This window comes from Hemitrygon akajei, chromosome 27 (assembly GCF_048418815.1).
Source record: "Hemitrygon akajei chromosome 27, sHemAka1.3, whole genome shotgun sequence".
Taxonomy (NCBI): Eukaryota; Metazoa; Chordata; class Chondrichthyes; order Myliobatiformes; family Dasyatidae; genus Hemitrygon; species Hemitrygon akajei.
In genome coordinates this window covers 54,433,602-54,457,490 of record NC_133150.1, presented here as the reverse complement: position 1 = coordinate 54,457,490, position 23,889 = coordinate 54,433,602, and the positions used below count along the sequence as shown (strand labels likewise).

At 47.7% G+C, this 23,889-nt stretch overlaps 1 protein-coding gene and 1 long non-coding RNA gene across 9 annotated transcripts in view; one reads left to right on the top strand and one right to left on the bottom strand.

Annotated features, from left to right (window-relative positions):
• Positions 1–23,889, top strand: part of LOC140717431 (uncharacterized) — a 122,089-nt gene that overhangs the window by 18,098 nt on the left and 80,102 nt on the right. For 4 of the 8 annotated variants that reach the window (XM_073031006.1, XM_073031005.1, XM_073031014.1 and 1 more), the window contains one exon: positions 14,000–14,169. The exons of 2 other annotated variants lie outside the window; for them this stretch is intronic. The gene's annotated coding sequence lies outside the window, so the exon portion shown is untranslated. Of the gene's footprint in view, positions 1–13,999; positions 14,170–18,313; positions 18,435–23,889 lie in introns of all 8 variants that reach the window. 2 more of the 8 variants (XM_073031010.1, XM_073031007.1) reach the window with 1 other exon arrangement.
• Positions 630–23,889, bottom strand: LOC140717433 (uncharacterized). The gene is made up of 3 exons (XR_012096544.1): positions 23,667–23,889; positions 1,740–1,870; positions 630–1,652 (listed from the first exon to the last, which is right to left on the bottom strand). It is a non-coding gene; the product is annotated as an uncharacterized lncRNA (long non-coding RNA).

The following is a 23,889-nucleotide window of genomic DNA, read 5'->3' as shown; positions in this document are numbered from 1 at the left end:
TGCATTGAGGTAGCACAATATCAATCCACGATAAAGAACAATAGTTGCAGAGTAAATGTGGTGGAAGTAAACAATTGTGATGTAGAGTCCAGCTTCATCATCATTATGTGCCGTGTCGTAGGACGTATGGGTTCATGGTCTAATGACTGGTCGTCCTTAGCCATTGCCTTCTTCTGGGCAGTGTCTTTCCAAAGATGGGTGACCCTAGTCATTATCAGTGCTCTTCAAAGGCTGTCTGCCTGGCATCAGTGGTCGCATTACCAGGACTTTTTCTGATTCTGCTCCTATGTCTTATGGGGTTGAGTGGGATCTGAGATCAGCCTTGATGTAATGATAGAGTAGACTCGATGGACTGAATGATCTAATTCTGCTCCTATATCTTATAGACTTGGGATGTGCACCAGATACTCACAACCATCCACCTCCTGCTCTCATGGCTTCACAAGACCCTGATTGGGGTGGGGGGGGGGGATGTTCTCTAAGCAGGTGCTACACCTTGTCTAAGGGTGACCTGCAGGCAAGTGGATGGAAGGAGTGTCTTACATACAGCTCCTTTGGTGAAGCTGTATCACTGATTTAACATACTAGAGAACTATTTACAGCATAATAGAAGTGAACATGTGCCTAGCAGTACGCGCTTTCAGACACTTGTATCTTCTGCCCAATTGAAGAGAGGAGAAGAGAGGAAGTCCAGGGTGGGTGGGTTTTTGATTGTGCTGGCTACTTTACTGAGGCAGCGAGAAGTGTAAACAGAGTCCATGGAGGGAAGGTTGGTTTCTGTGCTGTGTCCATAACTCTGTAGTTTCTTGTAGCCGTGTGTAGGGTACTTGCCATGCCAGGTTATGATGTATCTGTACAGGATGCTTTCTATGGTGCATCAATAAAAATGAGTGGGTTGACAGAGAGATGCCCAACTTCTCTGGCTTCTTGAGGAGGTGGAGACGTTAGTGAGCTTTCTTGGCTGTGGGTTTTTCATGGTTGGACCAGGATGGGCTGTTGTTAATGTTCATTCTGAGGAATTTGAAGATCTCACCTCAGCACCATTAATATAGACTGGAGCATGGGCACTGCCTCCTTTCCTAAAGTCAATGACCAGGTCCCTTGTTTCACTGACGTTGATGTCATGACAACACATCACTAAACTCTCTATCTCCTTCCTGTACTCCAGCTCATCCTGATTTGAAATAGATGTTCCTGTACTGAATCCTTATTCCTCCATCCACATTAGTAGCAGGATGTGGACCATAGTCAGAACCAGCATTCAATTGCCCAGAAACACAAGAGATTCTGCAGATACTGAAAATCCAGAGAAATACACAATATGCTGGAAGAACTGAGCTAGTCAGGCAGCTATGGAAGGGAATAAACAGTTAATGATTCATACTGAACCCCTTCAGTAGGACTGGACAGGAAGCCTGAAGCCAAAATTGCCTGTCCCTGCTTGTCCCCAAGAAGCTGCCGTCTTGTGTTATTGTAGTCCTTGAGGTTTGGGTACACCCACAATTCTGTTAGGGAGGGAGTTCCAAGATAGTGGCCCAGTGACAGTGGAGGATCAACAATATATTTCCCAGAAGGTGGAGACACAGGAATTTGTAGATGCAAGAATCCAGAGTAACCAACAATCTCCTTGAGATCAGCAGGTTGAACAGCGTCTGTGGACATAGAAATGGTACTGATGATGTTTCCAATAGAAACCCTGCTTCAGGGCACAGTGCATTGAGATAGAACAATATCCTTACCTGAAATGTCAACAATTCGTTACCTCTTCCACCACCCTCACCCCCTGACTGAGTGGCTACTGGAGGTGGTCCTTTCTGTGTGTTTGTTGGCAGAGGTGGTGAGGTCCTGCACGTGATACAGCTTGGTGCCACTGTGTGTGATGGAAATGAGAAGCAACTTGTTATAAACCATAAAACCATATAAACCATATAACAATTACAGCATGGAAACAGGCCATCTCGACCCTTCTAGTCTGTGCTGAATGCTTACTCTCACTGACCTGCACTCAGCCCATAACTCTCCATTCCTTTCCTGTCCATATACCTATCCAATTTTACTTTAAATGACAATATCGAACCTGCCTCTACCACTTCTACTGGAAGCTCGTTCCACACAGCTACCACTCTCTGAGTAAAAAAATTCCCCCTCGTGTTACCCCTAAACTTTTGCCCCCTAACTCTCAACTCATGTCCTCTTGTTTGAATCTCCCCTATTCTCAATGGAAAAAGCCTATCAACATCAACTCTATCTATCCCCCTCATAATTTTAAATACCTCTATCAAGTCCCCCCTCAACCTTCTACGCTCCAAAGAATAAAGACCTAACTTGTTCAACCCTTCTCTGTAACTTAGGTGCTGAAACCCAGGAAACATTCTAGTAAATCTTCTCTGTACTCTCTCTATTTTGTTGACATCTTTCCTATAATTTAGGATAGGAGATTTTGTGGGGAAGATCGGGAGTCTCGGATGGTATGTTGCCTCCCTGGTGCCGGGGTCCGGGACATCTCAGATCGGGTGCAGGTTATTCTCGAGAGGGAGGGCAAGAACCCAGATGTTGTGGTCCATGTAGGGACCAACGACATGGGTAGGATGAATGAGGGGGTCCTGCGTAGTGAGTTCAGGGAGTTAGGTGCGAAGCTGAAGGGCAGGACCTCCAGGGTAACAATCTCAGGATTGCTACCTGTGCCACGTGCGAGTGAGGCAAGGAACAGAAGGATTATACAGATTAATACGTGGCTGAGAGGATGGTGCAGGAGGGAGGGCTTCAGGTTTTTAGATAATTGGGCTTTGTTCCAGGGAAGGTGGGATCTGTTCCGACGGGACGGTTTACACCTGAACTGGAGCGGTACTAACATTCTTGCAGGAAAGTTCGCTAGTGCTTCTCGGGGGGGGGTGGGGGGTTTAAACTAAATTTGCAGGGGGCAGGGATCCAGAATGCGAGAGAGGATAGCGAGATGAAGAATAAAGGACAGGTGGGGACTACACGGTTCTGGAATATTAAGTGTGTAGTAGAGAAAGGTGATGCGGAATAAGTGATAAGGAGGACGCATATACAGAGGGATGGTCTGACGGAACATGGAGTTAAATGTGCAGAAAGAATAAGTAAATTTAGGAAGGACAACAAAATTCAAGGGGCGTATAGCCCGATGGGAGTTTGGGGAGCTGGGTTAAGCACAATAGGCAGCGATTTAAACAGAGAGAGGAGAAATGGGCTAAAAATTCTATATTTGAATGCACGAAGTGTCAGAAATAAGGCGGATGAGCTTGAAGCTCAGGTGCGAATGGGTAACTATGATGTTGTTGGGATAACGGAGACATGGCTGCAGGGAGATCAGACCTGGGAAATGAATGTACAAGGGTATACATGCTGTCGTAGGGACAGAAATGTGGGCAGAGGGGGTGGGGTGGCCCTGTTGGTGAGGAATGAGATTCAGTCCTTTGCAAGGGGGGACATAGGATCAGGAGAAGTAGAGTCTGTGTGGATAGAACTGAGGAACAGTAAGGGCAAAAAGAACCTTATGGGTGTTGTCTACAGGCCACCAAACAGTAGCATGGATATTGGATGCAAGTTGAATAGGGAGTTAACGTTGGCATGTGGCAAAGGTAATGTTGCAGTAGTTATGGGGGATTTCAACATGTAGGTGAACTGGGAGAATCAGGTTGGTGCTGGACCCCAGGATAGGGAGTTTGTAGAGTGCCTACGGGATGCATTCTTGTAACAGCTTGTACGAGAGCCGACCAGGGACAAGGCTATTCTGGATTTAGTCTTGTGTAATGAACAAGATTTGATAAGTGATCTTGAAGTAAAGGAGCCATTAGGAGGTAGTGACCATAATATGATAAGTTTTTATCTGCAATTTGAGAAGGATAAGGGCAGATCGGAGGTGACAGTGTTGCAGTTGAACAAAGGAGACTATGGAGCCATGAGGGAGGAGCTGGCCAAAGTTAACTGGATGGATATCCTAGCAGAAAAGACAGTGGAACAGCAATGGCAGGTATTCTTGGGAATAATGCACAAGGTGCAAAATCAGTTCATCCCCCGGAGAAGGAAGGATTCAAAGGGGGGAAAGGGGCCACAGTGGTTGACAAAGGAAGTCAAAGATTGCATAGCATTTAAAAAAAGGAAGTATGACAGAGCTAAGGTGAGTGGGAGGACAGATAATTGGGAAGTTTTTAAGGAACAACAGAACTTAACTAAAAAGGCAATACAGGGAGAAAAAATGAGGTACGAACACAAGCTAGCCAGGAATATAAAGAAGGATAGCAAAAGCTTTTTTACCTATCTGAAGATAAAGAAGATAGTTAAGAACAATGTTGGGCCCTTGAAGAATGAATTGAGTGAAATTGTTATGGGAAACAGAGAAATGGCAGAAGAATTTAATAAGTACTTTAGATCTGTCTTCACTAGGGAAGACACAAGCAATCTCCCAGATGTATGGATTGGCCAAGGACATAGGGTAACAGAGGAAATGAAACAGATTGACATTAGGAAGGAAACGGTGATGAGTAAACTGATGAAACTGAAGGCTGACAAATCCCCAGGCCCAGATGGTCTGCATCCTAGGGTACTAAAGGAGGTGGCTTTGGAAATTGCGGATGCATTGGTAATCATTTTCCAATGTTCCTTAGATTCAGGATCAGTTCCTGAGGATTGGAGAATGGCTAATGTTATCCCACTTTTTAAGAAAGGAGGGAGGGAGAAAACAGAGAACTATCATCCTGTCAGCCTAACATCAGTAGTGGGGAAGATGCTAGAGTCCATTATTAAAGATGAAATAGTGGCATATCTAGATAGCAGTGATAGGATTGGGCCGAACCAGCATGGATTTACCAAGGGCAAATCATGCTTGACTAATCTATTGGAGTTTTTCGAGGATGTAACCAGGAAGTTAGACAAGGGTGATCCAGTGGATGTAGTGTACCTCGATTTTCAGAAGGCATTTGATAAGGTCCCACATAGGAGATTGGTGGGTAAAATCAGAGCTCATGGCATTGGGGGGAAGATATTGACATGGATAGAAAACTGGTTGGCAGATAGAAAGCAAAGGGTAGTGGTGAATGGGTGTTTCTCAGAATGGCAGGTGGTGACTAGTGGGGTGCCACAGGGCTCGATATTGGGACCACAGCTGTTTACAATTTACATCAACGATTTAGATGAAGGCATTGAGAATAACATCAGCAAGTTTGCTGATGATACTAAGCTGGGTGGCAGTGTGACATGTGATGAGGATGTTAGGAGAATTCAGGGTGACTTGGATAGGCTGAGTGAGTGGGCAGATACTTGGCAGATGACATTTAGTGTGAATAAGTGTGAGGTTATCCACTTTGGGAGTAAGAACAGGAAGGCAGATTATTATCTGAACGGTGTAGAGTTAGGTAAGGGAGAAATACAAAGAGATCTAGGAGTACTTGTTCATCAGTCACTGAAGGTGAATGAGCAAGTGCAGCCAGCAGTGAAGAAGGCTAATGGAATGTTGGCCTTTATTACAAAGGGAATTGAGTACAAGAGCAAGGAAATCCTTTTGCATTTGTACAGGGCCCTGGTGAGACCACACCTGGAGTATTGTGTACAGTTTTGGTCTCCAGGGTTCAGGAAGGACATCCTGGCTGTAGAGGAAGTGCAGCGTAGATTCACGAGGTTAATTCCTGGGATGTCCGGACTGTCTTACGCAGAGAGGTTCGAGAGACTGGGCTTGTACACGCTGGAATTAAGGAGATTGAGAGGGGATCTGATTGCAACATATAAGATTATTAAGGGATTGAACAAGATAGAGGCAGGAAATATGTTCCAGATGCTGGGAGAGTCCAGTACCAGAGGGCATGGTTTGAGAATAAGGGGTAGGTCATTTAGGACAGAGTTAAAGAAAAACTTCTTCTCCCAGAGAGTTGTGGGGGTCTGGAATGCACTGCCTCGGAAGGCAGTGGAGGCCAATTCTCTGGATGCTTTCAAGAAGGAGCTAGATAGGTATCTTATGGATAGGGGAATCAAGGGATATGGGGACGAGGCAGGAACCGGGTATTGATAGTAGATGATCAGCCATGATCTCAGAATGGCGGTGCAGGCTCGAAGGGCCGAATGGTCTACTTCTGCACCTATTGTCTATTGTCTAATTCGGTGACCAGAACTGTACACAATAGTCCAAATTTGGCCTTACCAATGCCTTGTACAATTTTAACATTACATCCCAACTCCTATACTCAATGCTCTGATTTATAAAGACCAGCATACCAAAAGCTTTCTTCACCACCCTATCCACATGAGATTCCACCTTCAGGGAACTATGCACCATTATTCCTAGATCACTCTGTTCTACTGCATTCTTCAATGCCCTACCATTTACCATGTATGTCCTATTTGGATTATACCTGCCAAAATGTAGCACCTCACACTTATCAGCATTAAACTCCATCTGCCATCTTTCAGCCCACTCTTCTAACTGGCCTAAATCTCTCTGCAAGCTTTGAAAACCTACTGCATTATCCACAACGCCACCTATCTTCGTATCATCTGCATACTTACTAATCCAATTTACCACCCCATCATCCAGATCATTAATGTATATGACAAACAACTTTGGACCCAGTACAGATCCCTGGGCACACCACTAGTTACCGGCCTCCAACCTGACAAACAGTTATCCACCACTACTCTCTGGCATCTCCCATCCAGCCACTGTTGAATCCATTTTACTACTTCAATATTAACACCTAAAGATTGAACCTTCCTAACTAAACTTCCGTGCGAAACCTTGTCAAAGGCCTTACTGAAGTCCATATAGACGACATCCACTGCTTTACCCTCGTCAACTTTCCTAGTAATCTCTTCAAAAAATTCAATAAGATTCACTAAGACTGTTATTCAATGATAACAGTCAAGGTGTAGAACAAGGAAGTTCTTGGGGCAGAAGGTGTGGATCCACTCCTCCAGATCGCTGACTGGCTTGCCATCACTTTTCTCTCTCTGATCACATTGTCCATCAAGATCACACATCATGGCACAGTGCATTGAGATAGAACAATATCCTTTGACCTGCCGATCACCTCCCTCTGGTGCCCCTCCTCCTTCCCTTTCTTCCACAGTCCCCTGTCCTCTCCTATCAGATTCTTCCTTAGAACATAGAACAGTACAGCACAGGAACAGGCCATTTGGCCCACAATGTTGTGCTGAACCAACAAAAAAGCAAATCAAAAAAAGCCCAAAACACTAATCCCTCCTACCTACGCCATCTCCATATCCTCCCATCTTCCTTACATCCATGAGCCTATCTGAATGTCTCTTAAAAATGTCTAATGTACTTACCTCTACCACCATACCAGGCATCCGCCACTCTCTTACATCCCCCTTGAACTACCCCCTCTCACCTTCAATGCATATCCCCTGGTTTAGACATTTCAACTCTGGGAAACAGATACTCTCTGTCCACTCTATCTATGCCTCTCATAATCTTGTAAACTATCAGATCAACCCTCAGCCTCTGGTGCTTCAAAGAAAACAACCCAAGTTTATCCAGCCTCTCATGATAGTACATGCCCTCTAAACCAGGAAGTGTTTTGGTGAACCTCTCCTGCACTTTCTCCAAAGCCTCAAGATCCTACAGTGGGGCAACTATATACTTCTTGTAGTTTATCCAATACTTCTTCAGCCTTTTACCTCTTCCACCTCTCCCTTCCCCCTCACTTGGTCTCACCTATCAGCTGCCAGCTTGTAGTCATGAAGGGTCTTGGCCTGAAACATCGACTGTTTATTCCTCTCTATGAATGCTGCCTGACCTACGGAGTTCCTTCGCACTTTGTGCTTTGTGTGTGTGTGTCTGTGTCCGGGAGTGAGTGTGTGTATCTGTGTGTGTGTTTGTGATGCGGTGTGTGTGTGTGTGTCTGTGTCCGGGAGTGAGTGTGTGTATCTGTGTGTGTGTTTGTGATGCAGTGTGTGTGTGTGTGTCTGTGTCTCTGTGTCCGGGAGTGAGTGTGTGTATCTGTGTATGTGTTTGTGATGCGGTGTGTGTGTGTGTCTGTGTCCGGGAAAGAGTGTGTGTATCTGTGTGTGTGTTTGTGATGCGGTGTGTGTCTGTGTCTGAGTCTCTGTGTCCGGGAGTGAGTGTGTGTATCTGTGTGTGTGTTTGTGATGCGGTGTGTGTCTGTGTCTCTGTGTCCGGGAGTGAGTGTGTGTATCTGTGTGTGTGTTTGTGATGCGGTGTGTGTGTGTGTCTGTGTCTCTGTGTCCGGGAGTGAGTGTGTGTATCTGTGTGTGTGTTTGTGATGCGGTGTGTGTGTGTGTCTGTGTCTCTGTGTCCGGGAGTGAGTGTGTGTATCTGTGTGTGTGTTTGTGATGCGGTGTGTGTGTGTGTGTCTGTGTCTCTGTGTCCGGGAGTGAGTGTGTGTATCTGTGTGTGTGTTTGTGATGTGGTGTGTGTCTGTGTCTGTGTCTCTGTGTCCGGGAGTGAGTGTGTGTATCTGTGTGTGTGTTTGTGATGCGGTGTGTGTCTGTGTCTGTGTCTCTGTGTCCGGGAATGAGTGTGTGTATCTGTGATGCGGTGTGTGTCTGTGTCTGTGTCTCTGTGTCCGGGAATGAGTGTGTGTATCTGTGTGTGTGTTTGTGATGCGGTGTGTGTCTGTGTCTGTGTCTCTGTGTCCGGGAGTGAGTGTGTATATCTGTGTGTGTGTTTGTGATGCGGTGTGTGTCTGTGTCTGTGTCTCTGTGTCCGGGAGTGAGTGTGTGTATCTGTGTGTGTATCTGTGATGCGGTGTGTGTCTGTGTCTGTGTCTCTGTGTCCGGGAATGAGTGTGTGTATCTGTGTGTGTGTTTGTGATGCGGTGTGTGTCTGTGTCTGTGTCTCTGTGTCCGGGAGTGAGTGTGTGTATCTGTGTGTGTATCTGTGATGCGGTGTGTGTCTGTGTCTGTGTCTCTGTGTCCAGGAATGAGTGTGTGTATCTGTGATGCGGTGTGTGTGTGTGTCTGTGTCTCTGTGTCCGGGAATGAGTGTGTGTATCTGTGTGTGTGTTTGTGATGCGGTGTGTGTCTGTGTCTGTGTCTCTGTGTCCGGGAATGAGTGTGTGTATCTGTGTGTGTGTTTGTGATGCGGTGTGTGTCTGTGTCTGTGTCTCTGTGTCCGGGAGTGAGTGTGTGTATCTGTGTGTGTGTTTGTGATGCGGTGTGTGTGTGTGTCTGTGTCCGGGAAAGAGTGTGTGTATCTGTGTGTGTGTTTGTGATGCGGTGTGTGTGTGTGTGTCTGTGTCCGGGAATGAGTGTGTGTATCTGTGTGTGTGTTTGTGATGCGGTGTGTGTGTGTGTCTGTGTCTCTGTGTCCGGGAGTGAGTGTGTGTATCTGTGTGTGTGTTTGTGATGCGGTGTGTGTCTGTGTCTGTGTCTCTGTGTCCGGGAGTGAGTGTGTGTATCTGTGATGCGGTGTGTGTCTGTGTCTGTGTCTCTGTGTCCGGGAGTGAGTGTGTGTATCTGTGATGCGGTGTGTGTCTGTGTCTCTGTGTCCGGGAGTGAGTGTGTGTATCTGTGTGTGTGTTTGTGATGCGGTGTGTGTCTGTGTCTGTGTCTCTGTGTCCAGGAGTGAGTGTGTGTATCTGTGTGTGTGTTTGTGATGCGGTGTGTGTCTGTGTCTGTGTCTCTGTGTCCGGGAGTGAGTGTGTGTATCTGTGTGTGTGTTTGTGATGCGGTGTGTGTCTGTGTCTGTGTCTCTGTGTCCGGGAGTGAGTGTGTGTATCTGTGTGTGTGTTTGTGATGCGGTGTGTGTGTGTGTGTCTGTGTCTCTGTGTCCGGGAATGAGTGTGTGTATCTCTGTGTGTGTTTGTGATGCGGTGTGTGTGTGTGTGTCTGTGTCTGTGTCTCTGTGTCCGGGAATGAGTGTGTGTATCTGTGTGTGTGTGTGTGTGTCTGTGTCTCTGTGTCCGGGAGTGAGTGTGTGTATCTGTGTGTGTGTTTGTGATGCGGTGTGTGTGTGTGTGTCTGTGTCTCTGTGTCCGGGAGTGAGTGTGTGTATCTGTGTGTGTGTTTGTGATGCGGTGTGTGTCTGTGTCTGTGTCTCTGTGTCCGGGAGTGAGTGTGTGTATCTGTGTGTGTGTTTGTGATGCGGTGTGTGTCTGTGTCTGTGTCTCTGTGTCCGGGAGTGAGTGTGTGTATCTGTGTGTGTGTTTGTGATGCGGTGTGTGTCTGTGTCTGTGTCTCTGTGTCCGGGAGTGAGTGTGTGTATCTGTGTGTGTGTTTGTGATGCGGTGTGTGTCTGTGTCTGTGTCTCTGTGTCCGGGAGTGAGTGTGTGTATCTGTGTGTGTGTTTGTGATGCGGTGTGTGTCTGTGTCTGTGTCTCTGTGTCCGGGAGTGAGTGTGTGTATCTGTGTGTGTGTTTGTGATGCGGTGTGTGTGTGTGTCTGTGTCTCTGTGTCCGGGATAGAGTGTGTGTATCTGTGTGTGTGTTTGTGATGCAGTGTGTGTCTGTGTCTGTGTCTCTGTGTCCGGGAGTGAGTGTGTGTATCTGTGTGTGTGTTTGTGATGCGGTGTGTGTCTGTGTCTGTGTCTCTGTGTCCGGGAGTGAGTGTGTGTATCTGTGTGTGTGTTTGTGATGCGGTGTGTGTCTGTGTCTGAGTCTCTGTGTCCGGGAGTGAGTGTGTGTATCTGTGTGTGTGTTTGTGATGCGGTGTGTGTCTGTGTCTGTGTCTCTGTGTCCGGGAGTGAGTGTGTGTATCTGTGCGTGTGTTTGTGATGCGGTGTGTGTCTGTGTCTGTGTCTCTGTGTCCGGGAGTGAGTGTGTGTATCTGTGCGTGTGTTTGTGATGCGGTGTGTGTCTGTGTCTGTGTCTGTGTCTCTGTGTCCGGGAGTGAGTGTGTGTATCTCTGTGTGTGTTTGTGATGCGGTGTGTGTCTGTGTCTGTGTCTGTGTCCGGGAGTGAGTGTGTGTATCTGTGTGTGTGTTTGTGATGCGGTGTGTGTCTGTGTCTGTGTCTCTGTGTCCGGGAGTGAGTGTGTGTATCTGTGTGTGTTTGTGATGCGGTGTGTGTCTGTGTCTCTGTGTCCGGGAGTGAGTGTGTGTATCTGTGATGCGTTGTGTGTGTGTGTCTGTGTCTCTGTGTCCGGGAATGAGTGTGTGTATCTGTGTGTGTATCTGTGATGCGGTGTGTGTCTGTGTCTGTGTCTCTGTGTCCGGGAATGAGTGTGTGTATCTGTGTGTGTGTTTGTGATGCGGTGTGTGTCTGTGTCTGTGTCTCTGTGTCCGGGAGTGAGTGTGTGTATCTGTGTGTGTATCTGTGATGCGGTGTGTGTCTGTGTCTGTGTCTCTGTGTCCAGGAATGAGTGTGTGTATCTGTGATGCGGTGTGTGTGTGTGTCTGTGTCTCTGTGTCCGGGAATGAGTGTGTGTATCTGTGTGTGTGTTTGTGATGCGGTGTGTGTCTGTGTCTGTGTCTCTGTGTCCGGGAATGAGTGTGTGTATCTGTGTGTGTGTTTGTGATGCGGTGTGTGTCTGTGTCTGTGTCTCTGTGTCCGGGAGTGAGTGTGTGTATCTGTGTGTGTGTTTGTGATGCGGTGTGTGTGTGTGTCTGTGTCCGGGAAAGAGTGTGTGTATCTGTGTGTGTGTTTGTGATGCGGTGTGTGTGTGTGTGTCTGTGTCCGGGAATGAGTGTGTGTATCTGTGTGTGTGTTTGTGATGCGGTGTGTGTGTGTGTCTGTGTCTCTGTGTCCGGGAGTGAGTGTGTGTATCTGTGTGTGTGTTTGTGATGCGGTGTGTGTCTGTGTCTGTGTCTCTGTGTCCGGGAGTGAGTGTGTGTATCTGTGATGCGGTGTGTGTCTGTGTCTGTGTCTCTGTGTCCGGGAGTGAGTGTGTGTATCTGTGATGCGGTGTGTGTCTGTGTCTCTGTGTCCGGGAGTGAGTGTGTGTATCTGTGTGTGTGTTTGTGATGCGGTGTGTGTCTGTGTCTGTGTCTCTGTGTCCAGGAGTGAGTGTGTGTATCTGTGTGTGTGTTTGTGATGCGGTGTGTGTCTGTGTCTGTGTCTCTGTGTCCGGGAGTGAGTGTGTGTATCTGTGTGTGTGTCTGTGATGCGGTGTGTGTCTGTGTCTGTGTCTCTGTGTCCGGGAGTGAGTGTGTGTATCTGTGTGTGTGTTTGTGATGCGGTGTGTGTGTGTGTGTCTGTGTCTCTGTGTCCGGGAATGAGTGTGTGTATCTCTGTGTGTGTTTGTGATGCGGTGTGTGTGTGTGTGTCTGTGTCTGTGTCTCTGTGTCCGGGAATGAGTGTGTGTATCTGTGTGTGTGTGTGTGTGTCTGTGTCTCTGTGTCCGGGAGTGAGTGTGTGTATCTGTGTGTGTGTTTGTGATGCGGTGTGTGTGTGTGTGTCTGTGTCTCTGTGTCCGGGAAAGAGTGTGTGTATCTGTGTGTGTGTTTGTGATGCGGTGTGTGTCTGTGTCTGTGTCTCTGTGTCCGGGAGTGAGTGTGTGTATCTGTGTGTGTGTTTGTGATGCGGTGTGTGTCTGTGTCTGTGTCTCTGTGTCCGGGAGTGAGTGTGTGTATCTGTGTGTGTGTTTGTGATGCGGTGTGTGTCTGTGTCTGTGTCTCTGTGTCCGGGAGTGAGTGTGTGTATCTGTGTGTGTGTTTGTGATGCGGTGTGTGTCTGTGTCTGTGTCTCTGTGTCCGGGAGTGAGTGTGTGTATCTGTGTGTGTGTTTGTGATGCGGTGTGTGTCTGTGTCTGTGTCTCTGTGTCCGGGAGTGAGTGTGTGTATCTGTGTGTGTGTTTGTGATGCGGTGTGTGTGTGTGTCTGTGTCTCTGTGTCCGGGATAGAGTGTGTGTATCTGTGTGTGTGTTTGTGATGCGGTGTGTGTCTGTGTCTGTGTCTCTGTGTCCGGGAGTGAGTGTGTGTATCTGTGTGTGTGTTTGTGATGCGGTGTGTGTCTGTGTCTGTGTCTCTGTGTCTGGGAGTGAGTGTGTGTATCTGTGTGTGTGTTTGTGATGCGGTGTGTGTCTGTGTCTGAGTCTCTGTGTCCGGGAGTGAGTGTGTGTATCTGTGTGTGTGTTTGTGATGCGGTGTGTGTCTGTGTCTGTGTCTCTGTGTCCGGGAGTGAGTGTGTGTATCTGTGCGTGTGTTTGTGATGCGGTGTGTGTCTGTGTCTGTGTCTCTGTGTCCGGGAGTGAGTGTGTGTATCTGTGCGTGTGTTTGTGATGCGGTGTGTGTCTGTGTCTGTGTCTGTGTCTCTGTGTCCGGGAGTGAGTGTGTGTATCTCTGTGTGTGTTTGTGATGCGGTGTGTGTCTGTGTCTGTGTCTGTGTCCGGGAGTGAGTGTGTGTATCTGTGTGTGTGTTTGTGATGCGGTGTGTGTCTGTGTCTGTGTCTCTGTGTCCGGGAGTGAGTGTGTGTATCTGTGTGTGTTTGTGATGCGGTGTGTGTCTGTGTCTCTGTGTCCGGGAGTGAGTGTGTGTATCTGTGATGCGGTGTGTGTGTGTGTCTGTGTCTCTGTGTCCGGGAATGAGTGTGTGTATCTGTGTGTGTGTTTGTGATGCGGTGTGTGTCTGTGTCTGTGTCTCTGTGTCCGGCAGTGAGTGTGTGTATCTGTGTGTGTGTTTGTGATGCGGTGTGTGTGTGTGTCTGTGTCTCTGTGTCTGGGTGTGAGTGTGTGTATCTGTGCGTGTGTTTGTGATGCGGTGTGTGTCTGTGTCTGTGTCTCTGTGTCCGGGAGTGAGTGTGTGTATGTTTCTGTGACTCTGTGTGTGTGTGTGTATGTCTGTGTTGGGGTATGTGTGTGTGGACAACACTCTACAATTAACAACATTTGAAACAAAAAGAGGAGATGTTGCAGTCTGAAACCAAAAGGAAATACTCAGCATGTCAGGCAGCACGACCACAGAACTGAGAATGGCAAAGGAACAGGTCCTCCAGACCACCTATGTCTGTTCCAACCACAATACCAATTTAAAATAATCCCATCCTCCTGAATGCAATCCACATCTTTCCATTCCCTTTCTGTTCAAAGCCCCAATAACATCATCATTGTATCTGCTTCCATCACGTTCAGGCACCCACTACTCTCTGTGTAAACACGAGGAAATCTGCGGATGCTGGAAATTCAAGCAACACACACAAAATGCTGGTGGAACGCAGCAGACCAGGCAGCGTCTATAGGAAGAAGTACAGTCGACGTTTCGGGCCAAGACCCTTCGCCAGGACTAACTGAAAGAAGAGATAGTAAGAGATTTGAAAGTGGGAGGGGGAGGGGGAGATCCGAAATGATAGGAGAAGACTGGAGAGGGTGGGGTGAAGCTGAGAGCCAGAAAGGTGATTGGCAAAAGGGATACACAGCTGGAGAAGGAAGAGGATCATGGGACGGGAGGCCTAGGGAGAAAGAAAGTGGGAGGGAGCACCAGAGGGAGATGGAGAAGGCAAGGAGTGATTGTGAGAGAGACAGAGAGAGAAAAGGGAAAAAAAGGGGAAATAAATAAGTAAGTAAGTAAGGGATGTGGTAAGAAGGGGAGGAGGGTCATTAACGGAAGTTAGAGAAATCAATATTCATGCCATCAGGTTGGAGGCTACCCAGACTGAATATAAGGTGTTATTCCTCCAACCTGAGTGTGGCTTCATCTTGACAGTAAAGGAGGCCATGGATAGACAAATCAGAATGGGAATGGGACATGGAATTAAAATGTGTGGCCACTGGGAGATCCTGCTTTCTCTGGCAGACAGAGCATAGTGTTTAGCGAAACGGTTTCCCAGTCTGTGTCGGGTCTCACCAATATATAAAAGGCCACACCGGGAGCAGTATACCACACCAGCCAACTCACAGGTGAAGTGTTGCTTGACCTGGAAGGAGGGTCTGGGGCCCTGAATGGTGGTGAGGGAGGAAGTGTAAGGGCAGGTGGAGCACTTGTTCCGCTTACAAGGATAAGTGCCAGGAGGGAGATCAGTGGGAAGGGATGGGGAAGACGAATGGACAAGGGAGTCGCGTAGGGAGTGATCCCTGCGGAAAGCAGAAAGGGGGGGAGGGAATGATGTATTTGGTGGTAGGATCCCGTTGGAGGTGGCAGAAGTTAAGGAGAATTATATGTTGGACCCGGAGGCTGGTGGGGTGGTAGGTGAGGACAAGGGGAACCCTATCCCTAGTGGGGTGGCAGGAGGATGGTGTGAGAGCAGGTATGCATGAAATGGGAGAGATGTGTTTGAGAGCAGAATTGATGGTGGAGGAAGGGAAGCCCCTTTCTTTACAAAAGGAAGGCATCTCCTTGTCCTGGAATTAAAAGCCTCATCCTAAGAGCAGATGTGGCGGAGACGGAGGAATTGCAAGAAGGGGATGGCATTTTTGCAAAAGGCACGGTGGGAAGAGGAATAGTCCAGGTAGCTGTGAGAGTTAGTAGACTTATAGTAGATATCAGTAGATAAGCCGTCTCCAGAGATAGAGACAGAAAGATCAAGAAAGGGGAGGGAGGTGTCAGAAATAGACCAGGTAAATTTGAAGGCAGGGTGAAAGTTGGAGGCAAAGTTAATGAAGTCAACGAGCTCAGTATGTGTGCAGGAGGCAGCGCCAATGCAGTCGTCGATGTAGCGAAGGAAAAGAGGGGGACGGATACCATTATAGGCTTGGAACATGGACTGTTCCACAAAGCCAACAAAAAGGCAGGCATAGCTACACCTTTGGTTTGGAGGAAGTGGGAGGAGCCAAAGGCAAAATTATTAAGATTAAGGACTAATTCCACTAGACGGAGAGTGGTGGTACAGGGGAACTGGTTAGGTCTGGAATCCAAAAAGAAGCGGAGAGCTTTGAGACCTTCCTGGTGGGGGATGGAGGTATATAGGGACTGGACGTCCATGGTGAAAATAAGGCGGTGGGGGCCAGGGAACTTAAAATCATTGAAAAAATTCAAAGTGTGAGAAGTGTCACGAACATAAGTGGGAAGGGATTGAACGGGGGTGGGGTGGGGGATATAAAACGGAGGTATGCAGAACCTGTGTAAAATTATTTCCTGTAAACTTACCTCTGCTCTGTCTTACACTATATCCCTAATATTTGACATTTCCACTATGGCCAGAGGTCCCGAACACCATGTCATTAATCAGGGGCTTGGGACATCCCCAGTGGGTCAGACTCTACTGATGAAGAGTGCAAAGCTGAGCCAAAGTGATGATAGGCAGAAGTAGCTGATTCTGATAGAATCAAAGAGTAATTTACTCGAGTTCGAGGGTGAGATCAATTCTCACAGTCTGCCGCCAACCTGGGTGGAAGAGGAGGGGTTGGTCTTTGAGATTGTGTTAGACTTGTTGTAACAGTGCAGGAGGTAACAAACAGAGGTGGGAGTGGGAATTAAAGGGACAGTAACAGGGAGCTCACGGTCACCCCTGTGGAGGTCACAAACCAGGCACGCCCAGGATCCTCTTCAGTTTGCGTATAAGGAGAAGGTGGGAGTGGAGGATGCTATCACGTATTTGCTGCATAAATCACTCTCTCACCTAGAGGGGGTCAGTTGTGCAGTGAGGATTACATTCCTTGACTTCTCTAGTGCCTTTAACACCATCCAGCCCAAGATCTTAAGGCACAAACTAACGGAGATGGGAGTAGACTCTCACATGGTGGATTGGATAGTGGACTACTTGACAGATAGACCTCAGTATGTGCGGTTGGGAGACTGTAGGTCTGACACGGTGGTCAGCAGCACAGGGGCGCCGCAGGGAACCGTACTCTCTCCGGTCCTGTTCACCCTGTACACATCAGACTTCCAATATAACTCGGAGTCCTGCCATGTGCAGAAGTTCGCTGATGACACGGCCATAGTGGGGTGTGTCAGGAATGGACAGGAGGAGGAGTATAGGAAACTGATACAGGACTTTGTGATATGGTGCAACTCAAACTACCTGCGTCTCAATATCACCAAGACCAAGGAGATGGTGGTGGACTTTAGGAGATCTAGGCCTCATATGGAGCCAGTGATCATTAATGGAGAATGTGTGGAGCAGGTTAAGACCTACAAGTATCTGGGAGTACAGTTAGACGAGAAGCTAGACTGGACTGCCAACACAGATGCCTTGTGCAGGAAGGCACAGAGTCGACTGTACTTCCTAAGAAGGTTGGCGTCATTCAATGTCTGTAGTGAGATGCTGAAGATGTTCTATAGGTCAGTTGTGGAGAGCGCCCTCTTCTTTGTGGTGGCGTGTTGGGGAGGAAGCATTAAGAAGAGGGACGCCTCACGTCTTAATAAGCTGGTAAGGAAGGCGGGCTCTGTTGTGGGCAAAGTACTGGAGAGTTTAACATCGGTAGCTGAGCGAAGGGCGCTGAGTAAGCTACGGTCAATTATGGATAACTCTGAACATCCTCTACATAGCACCATCCAGAGACAGAGAAGCAGTTTCAGCGACAGGTTACTATCGATGCAATGCTCCTCAGACAGGATGAAGAGGTCAATACTCCCCAATGCCATTAGGCTTTACAATTCTACCGCCAGGACTTAAGAACTTTTTAAAAGCTATTATTAATGCTTTTTGAGATAGTGATTTAGATGTATATCATATTTTTTACTGAGTTAAGTATTGTATGTAATTAGTTTTGCTACAACAAGTGTATGGGACATTGGAAAAAAGTTGAATTTCCCCATGGGGATGAATAAAGTATCTATCTATCTATCTATCTATCAAAGTGATCACTCCCCAAGTTTGTGCCTGCTTTCTCCAGTGTAGAGAGGAGCTCAGTGTGAACACCCAGCAGGCTGACTGGGACTGACTGAATCACTACTTCACCTGAGAGAGGAGGTGAAGGGTCAGGTGTTGCCCTCCTGTGGTTACCGGGGAAGGGGAGGGGTTGGAGGAGCAGTGCAGGGAATCACAGAGGGAGTGCTCCCTGTGAAATGCTGAAAGGAGATGGGAGGGAGGATGTTTCTGGTGGGGAAACTCATTGTGAAAGATGGGTGTTGGGGGTGAGAACCAGGGGAACTGTTATTCTTGCCCTGACTGGGTGTAGAAAGTATGAGAGTAGATGTATGGGGTGCAGGAGCCTGCCCACTCTGGTAGAGGGAACGCTACTGTTCAGGAGGACATTTCCGGGGCCACTGTGTGAAAGTCTCATCATCAAACTACAGGTGATGGAATCCGGACTTCACAGGGTAGGGGAGAGTTGCGGTGAGAGTGGAAAGTGGTGGTGAAGGTGGGTAAGTGAGGGAGGAATGGACAAGGTGTGGGGGGGGTGGTGAGAGGGGGGAGGGCGGTCAGAGAGGGGGTGCGAGAGAGACCACAGGGCAATTTGGGGGTGATGTCATAAACAAACACTTTTGAGTTCACCAAGGACAAGGAGTTGGGAAGGGGAGAGTTCAGGGAGGCTGAAATTCAAGAATGTGTTTTTGTTAAAACAAAGGAGGTATCAGGTGTCGTGGTGAAAGAAATCCCCAGAGCCGGGTGAGGTGTGTCCGAGGCTGCTGTGAGAAGGAAGGGAGGAGACTGCTCAGGCTCTGACTGGAGATATTCACTGGCCGCAGGTGAGGTACAGGTGCAGGAGGACAGCAAATGTGGTGCCTTTTCTTTGCTCAAGACAAGCGGCAGGCACAAACTAGGAATCAGATGTGGCTGATGTGGTTTAAGGCCTTCGACTAGGTCCCGGCTGGGAGACTGGTTCATCAGGTTAGGGCCTAGGGTACATAGGTCAAGTTAGCAAGCTGAATCCCAAGTTGTCTGGGCAAGAGGAGGGAGGGAGTGTTGGAATGTAACCCAGGGATAGTGTTAAAGCACAGGTGCTGGTGCTGGAACTTGCTGTTTGTTATGTACATTAAAGCTTTAGATGTGAGTGACAAGGTCCAATTAGTAAATGAAATGGACTCTCTCTACACTTCTCGCTGCCTCGGTACTGCGGCCAACATAATCAAAGACACCACCCAGCTCAGACATCCTCCCTTCTCCCATCAGACAGAAGATACACAAGTCTAAAACCACTATAGCCATTTCAAGGATAACTTCTACCCCATTATTGAAGGGTCTTGCCCTTTAGTACAATGAGATGAACTCCTGACCTCACAAATGTCCTGGACTTGCATATTGTTGTCTACCTGTAAGACTTGATTCTGCATTATGTTACTGATTCACCTCAATGCACTGATATGGTGACATAATGTGAACTGCACGGATAACATGCAAAGCACAGTTTTTCACTGTACTCTGTACGTCACAATAATTTACCAGATTACATTGGTGGTGATGTTGATAGGGAGGATGATACCCAAGGCTTTAGATTAAGATGATTGGCTGATGTTTGCTAGAGTAATGGAAGGTGGAATTTAACAAGGGTGGTTCTTTTATATTGAATAGAAGGACCCTAGGCATCGTTGAACAACAGCAGCACCTTAAGCTACAAGTCAGAGGATCTCTGGAGGTGTCTGTGCAGGTGAAAATGGCATATGGGATACTTGGGTAGAAGAGCAATGGTCTAGATGCAACTTATTGGAAACATAGTGTAGGGTTAGAGTGCACAGTTCTGCATCCCACTGTACAGAGGATGTGATATTACTGGGACAGCATGGTGTTTCAGCTATTTGGAGACCGGCTGTGTTTTCCCTTCAGAGGAGGAGGTTGAGGAGGGACCTGAGGGGGTCGAATGGGGAGCTAGTGAGAAACTTTATCCTTAAGGAAGATATTTTAAACCACAGGCTGAGGGTTTAAGATGAGTTGTAGGAGGTTTATCAGGATCTGAGGGGAAATAATTTCCCCAGGATGGAGTTAGAACTTAAAACATTGACCAAGGGGCTGGTGGAGTCAGAGACTCTCATAACACTGGAGTATCAGAACAGTGCTTGAATCACTGAGATAGGAAGGTACTGTCCGAGTGCTGGGAAATGGGGTCAGTGACTATCGAGACAGTGGCGGGCATGGGCATAATAGTCAGAAATAACTTGTCAGAAAAATCCTCGTCCACGATGGTCAGAAACCCCTCGTCCGCGATGGTCAGGAAGCCCCTGGCCCACGGTGGTCAGGAAGCCGTCTTCTGTGATGCAGAAAACCCCTCGCCCGCGATGGTCAGGAAGCCCCTCGTCCGCGATGCAGAAAACCCCTGGCCCGCGATGGTCAGGAAGCCGTCTTCTGTGATGCAGAAAACCCCTCGCCCGCGATGGTCAGGAAGCCCCTCGTCCGCGATGCAGAAAACCCCTTGTCCGCGATGGTCAGAAAACCGTCTTCTGTGATGCAGGAAACCCCTCGCCCATGATGGTCAGGAGGCCCCTCACCCGCGATGGTCAGGAAGCCCCTCACCCGCGATGGTCAGGAAGCCCCTCGTCCGCGGTGGTCAGGAAGCCCCCTCGTCCGCGATGCAGAAAACCCCTCATCTGCGATGGTCAGGAAGCCCCTAGCCCGCGATGGTCAGGAGAACCCTCGTCCGCGATGCAGAGAACCCCTCGTCCGCGATGGTCAGAAAACCGTCTTCTGTGATGCAGAAAACCCCTCACCCGCGATGGTCAGGAGACCCCTCGTCCATGATGCAGAAAACCCCTCGTCCGCGATGGTCAGGAAGCCCCTCGTCCATGATGCAGGAAGCCCCTCGTCCATGATGCAGAAAACCCCTCACCCGCGATGGTCAGGAAGCCCCTCGTCCACGATGCGGAAAACACTTCGTCCGCGATAATAGACAATAGACAGTAGGTACAGGAGTAGGCCATTTGGCCCTTCTAGCCAGCACCGCCATTCACTGTGATCATGGCTGATCATACACAATCAGTACCCCGTTCCTGCCCTCTCCCCATATCCCTTGACTCCGCTATCTATAAGAGCTCTATCTAACTCTCTCTTGAATGCATCCAGAGACTTGGCCTCCACTGCCTTCTGGGGCAGAGCATTCCACATATCCACCACTCTCTGCGTGAAAAAGTTTTTTCCGCATCTCAGTTCTAAATGGCCTACCCCTTATTCTTAACCTGTTGCCTCTATTTCTGGACTCACCCATTAGTGGGAACATGCTTCCTGCCTCCAGTGTGTCCAATCCCTTAATAATCTTATATGTCTCAATCAGATCTCCTCTCATCCTTCTAAATTCCAGTGTATACAAGCCCAGTTGCTCCAATCTTTCAATATATGACAGTCCCACCATTCCAGGAATTAACCTTGTGAACCTATGCTGCACTCCCTTAATAGCAAGAATGTCCTTCCTCAAATTTGGAGACCAAAACTGCACACAATACTCCAGGTGGGGTCTCACCAGGGCCCTGTACAGCTGCAGAAGGACCTCTTTACTCCTATACTCAATTCCTCTTGTTATAAAGACCAGCATGCCATTAGCTTTCTTCACTGCCTGCTGTACCTGCATGCTTGCTTTCATTGACTGATGTACAAGAACACCTAGATCTCGTTGTACTTCCCCTTTTCCTAACTTGACTCCATTTAGATAGTAATCTGCCTTCCTGTTCTTGCCACTAAAGTGGATAACCTCACATTTATCCACATTAAACTGCATTTGCCATACTTTTGCCCACTCACCCAACCTGTCCAAGTCACCCTGCATTCTCATAACATCCTCCTGACATTTCACATTGCCACCCAGCTTTGTGTCATCAGCAAATTTGCTAATATTACTTTTAATCCCTTCATCTAAATCATTAATGTATATTGTAAACAGCTGCGGTCCCAGCACCGAACCTTGCGGTACCCTACTGGTCACAGCCTGCCGTTCCGAAAGGGACCCGTTAAACACTACTCTTTGTTTCCTGTCAGCCAGCCAATTTTCAATCCATGTCAGTACTCTGCCCCCAATGCCATGTGCCCTAATTTTGCCCACTAATCTCCTATGTGGGACTTTATCAAAAGCTTTCTGGAAGTCCAGGTTCACTACATCCACTGGCTCTCCCTTGTCCATTTTCATAGTTACACCCTCAAAAAACTCCAGAAGATTAGCCAAGCATGATTTTCCCTTCATAAATCCACGCTGACACGGACTGATCCTTCTACTGCTATCCAAATGTGTCGTAATTTCCTCTTTTATAATTGATTCCGGCATATTTCCCACCACTGACGTCAGGCTAACGGGTCTATAATTCCCTGTTTTCTCTCTCCCTCCTTTCTTGAAAAGTGGGACAACATTTGCCACCCTCCAATCAGCAGGAACTGTTCCTGAATCTATAGAACATTGGAAAATAATTACCAATGCATCCACGATTTCTAGAGCCACCTCTTTAAGTACCCTGGGATGCAGACCATCAGGTCCCGGGGACTTATCAGCCTTCAGACTCAACAGTCTATCCAACACCGTTTCTTGCCTAATATAAATTTCCTTCAGTTCATCCTTTACCCTAGTTCCTTTGGCCACTATTACATCTGGGAGATTGTTTGTGTCTCCCCTAGTGAAGACAGATCCAAAGTACCTGTTCAACTCATCTGCCATTTCCTTGTTCCCCATAATAAATTCACCCGTTTCTGTCTTCAATGGCCCAATTTTGGTCTTAACTATTTTTTTGCTATTCACATACCTAAAGAAGATTTTACTATCCTCCTTTATATTCTTGGCTAGTTTACCTTCGTACCTCATTTTTTCTTGGCATATTGCCTTTTTTGTTATCTTCTGTTGCTCTTTAAAAGCTTCCCAGTCCTCCAGTTTCCTGCTCATCTTTGCTATGTTATACTTGTTCTCTTTTATTTTTATACTGCCCATTACTTCCCTCGTCAGCCACGGCCGCCCCTTACTCCCCTTAGGATCTTTCTTCCTCTTTCGAATGAACTGATCCTGCACCTTCTGCATTATTCCCAGAAATACCTGCCATTTTTGTTCCACTGTCTTCCCTGCTAGGGTATTGTTCCATTGAACTTTGGCCAGCTCCTCCCTCATAGCTCCATAGTTCCCTTTGTTCAACTGTAATACTGACACATCTGATTTTCCCTTCTCCTTCTCAAATTGTAGGTTAAAACATATCATATTATGGTCACTACCTCCTAATGGTTCCTTTACCTCGAGGTCCCTGATCAAATCCGGTTCATTGCACAACACTAAATCTAGAATTGCCTTCTCCCTGGTAGGCTCCAGTACAAGCTGTTCTAAGAATCCATCTCAGAGGCACTCCACAAACTCCCTTTCTTGGGGTCCAGTACCATTCTGATTCTCCCAGTCTACCTGCATGTTGAAATCCCCCATAACAACTGTATCATTACCTTTGCAACATGCCAATTTTAACTCTTCATTCAACTTACACCCTACATCCAGACTGCTGTTTGGGGGCCTGTTACCCATTAGGGTCTTTCTACCCTTAGAATTTCTCAGTTCTATCCATACTGACTCTACATCCCCAGATTCTATGTCCCCCCTCGCAAAGGACTGAATATCATTCCTCACCAACAGAGCTACCCCACCCCCTCTGCCAGTCAGTCTGTCCTTTTGATAAGATGTATATCCTTGAATATTCATTTCCCAGGCCCTGTCCATTTGAAGCCATGTCTCTGTTATTCCCACAACATCGTACTTGCCAATTTCCAACTGAGCCTCAAGCTCATCTACTTTATTCCTTATACTTCGTGCATTCATATATAATACTTTTAATTCGGTACCCCCCCTCTCCTTTCATATCAATTCCTATTTCACTTGGCCATACTGTATGATCTCTTCTTGAGCTTTCTACTCCATTGATTCTGTTGTCGTTTTTAACTTTTCTTATTTTCACTTTCGCTTTAACTCCATCCTTATATTTCCAGTTCATCCCCTCCCCCCCACTACTTAGTTTAAACACGTCCGTGTTGCAGTGGCAAACCTGTCTGCCAGAATGCTGGAATGCTGGACGATGGTCAGGAAGCCCCTCTTCCGCGATGTTCAGGAAACCACTCGTCCGCGATGTTCAGAAAACCCCTCTTCCGCGATGTTCAGGAAACCACTCGTCCGCAATGGTCAGAAAACCCCTCGTCCGTGATGTTCAGGAAACCCCTCGTCCGCGATGGTCAGAAAACCCCTCGTCCGCGATGGTCAGAAAACCCCTC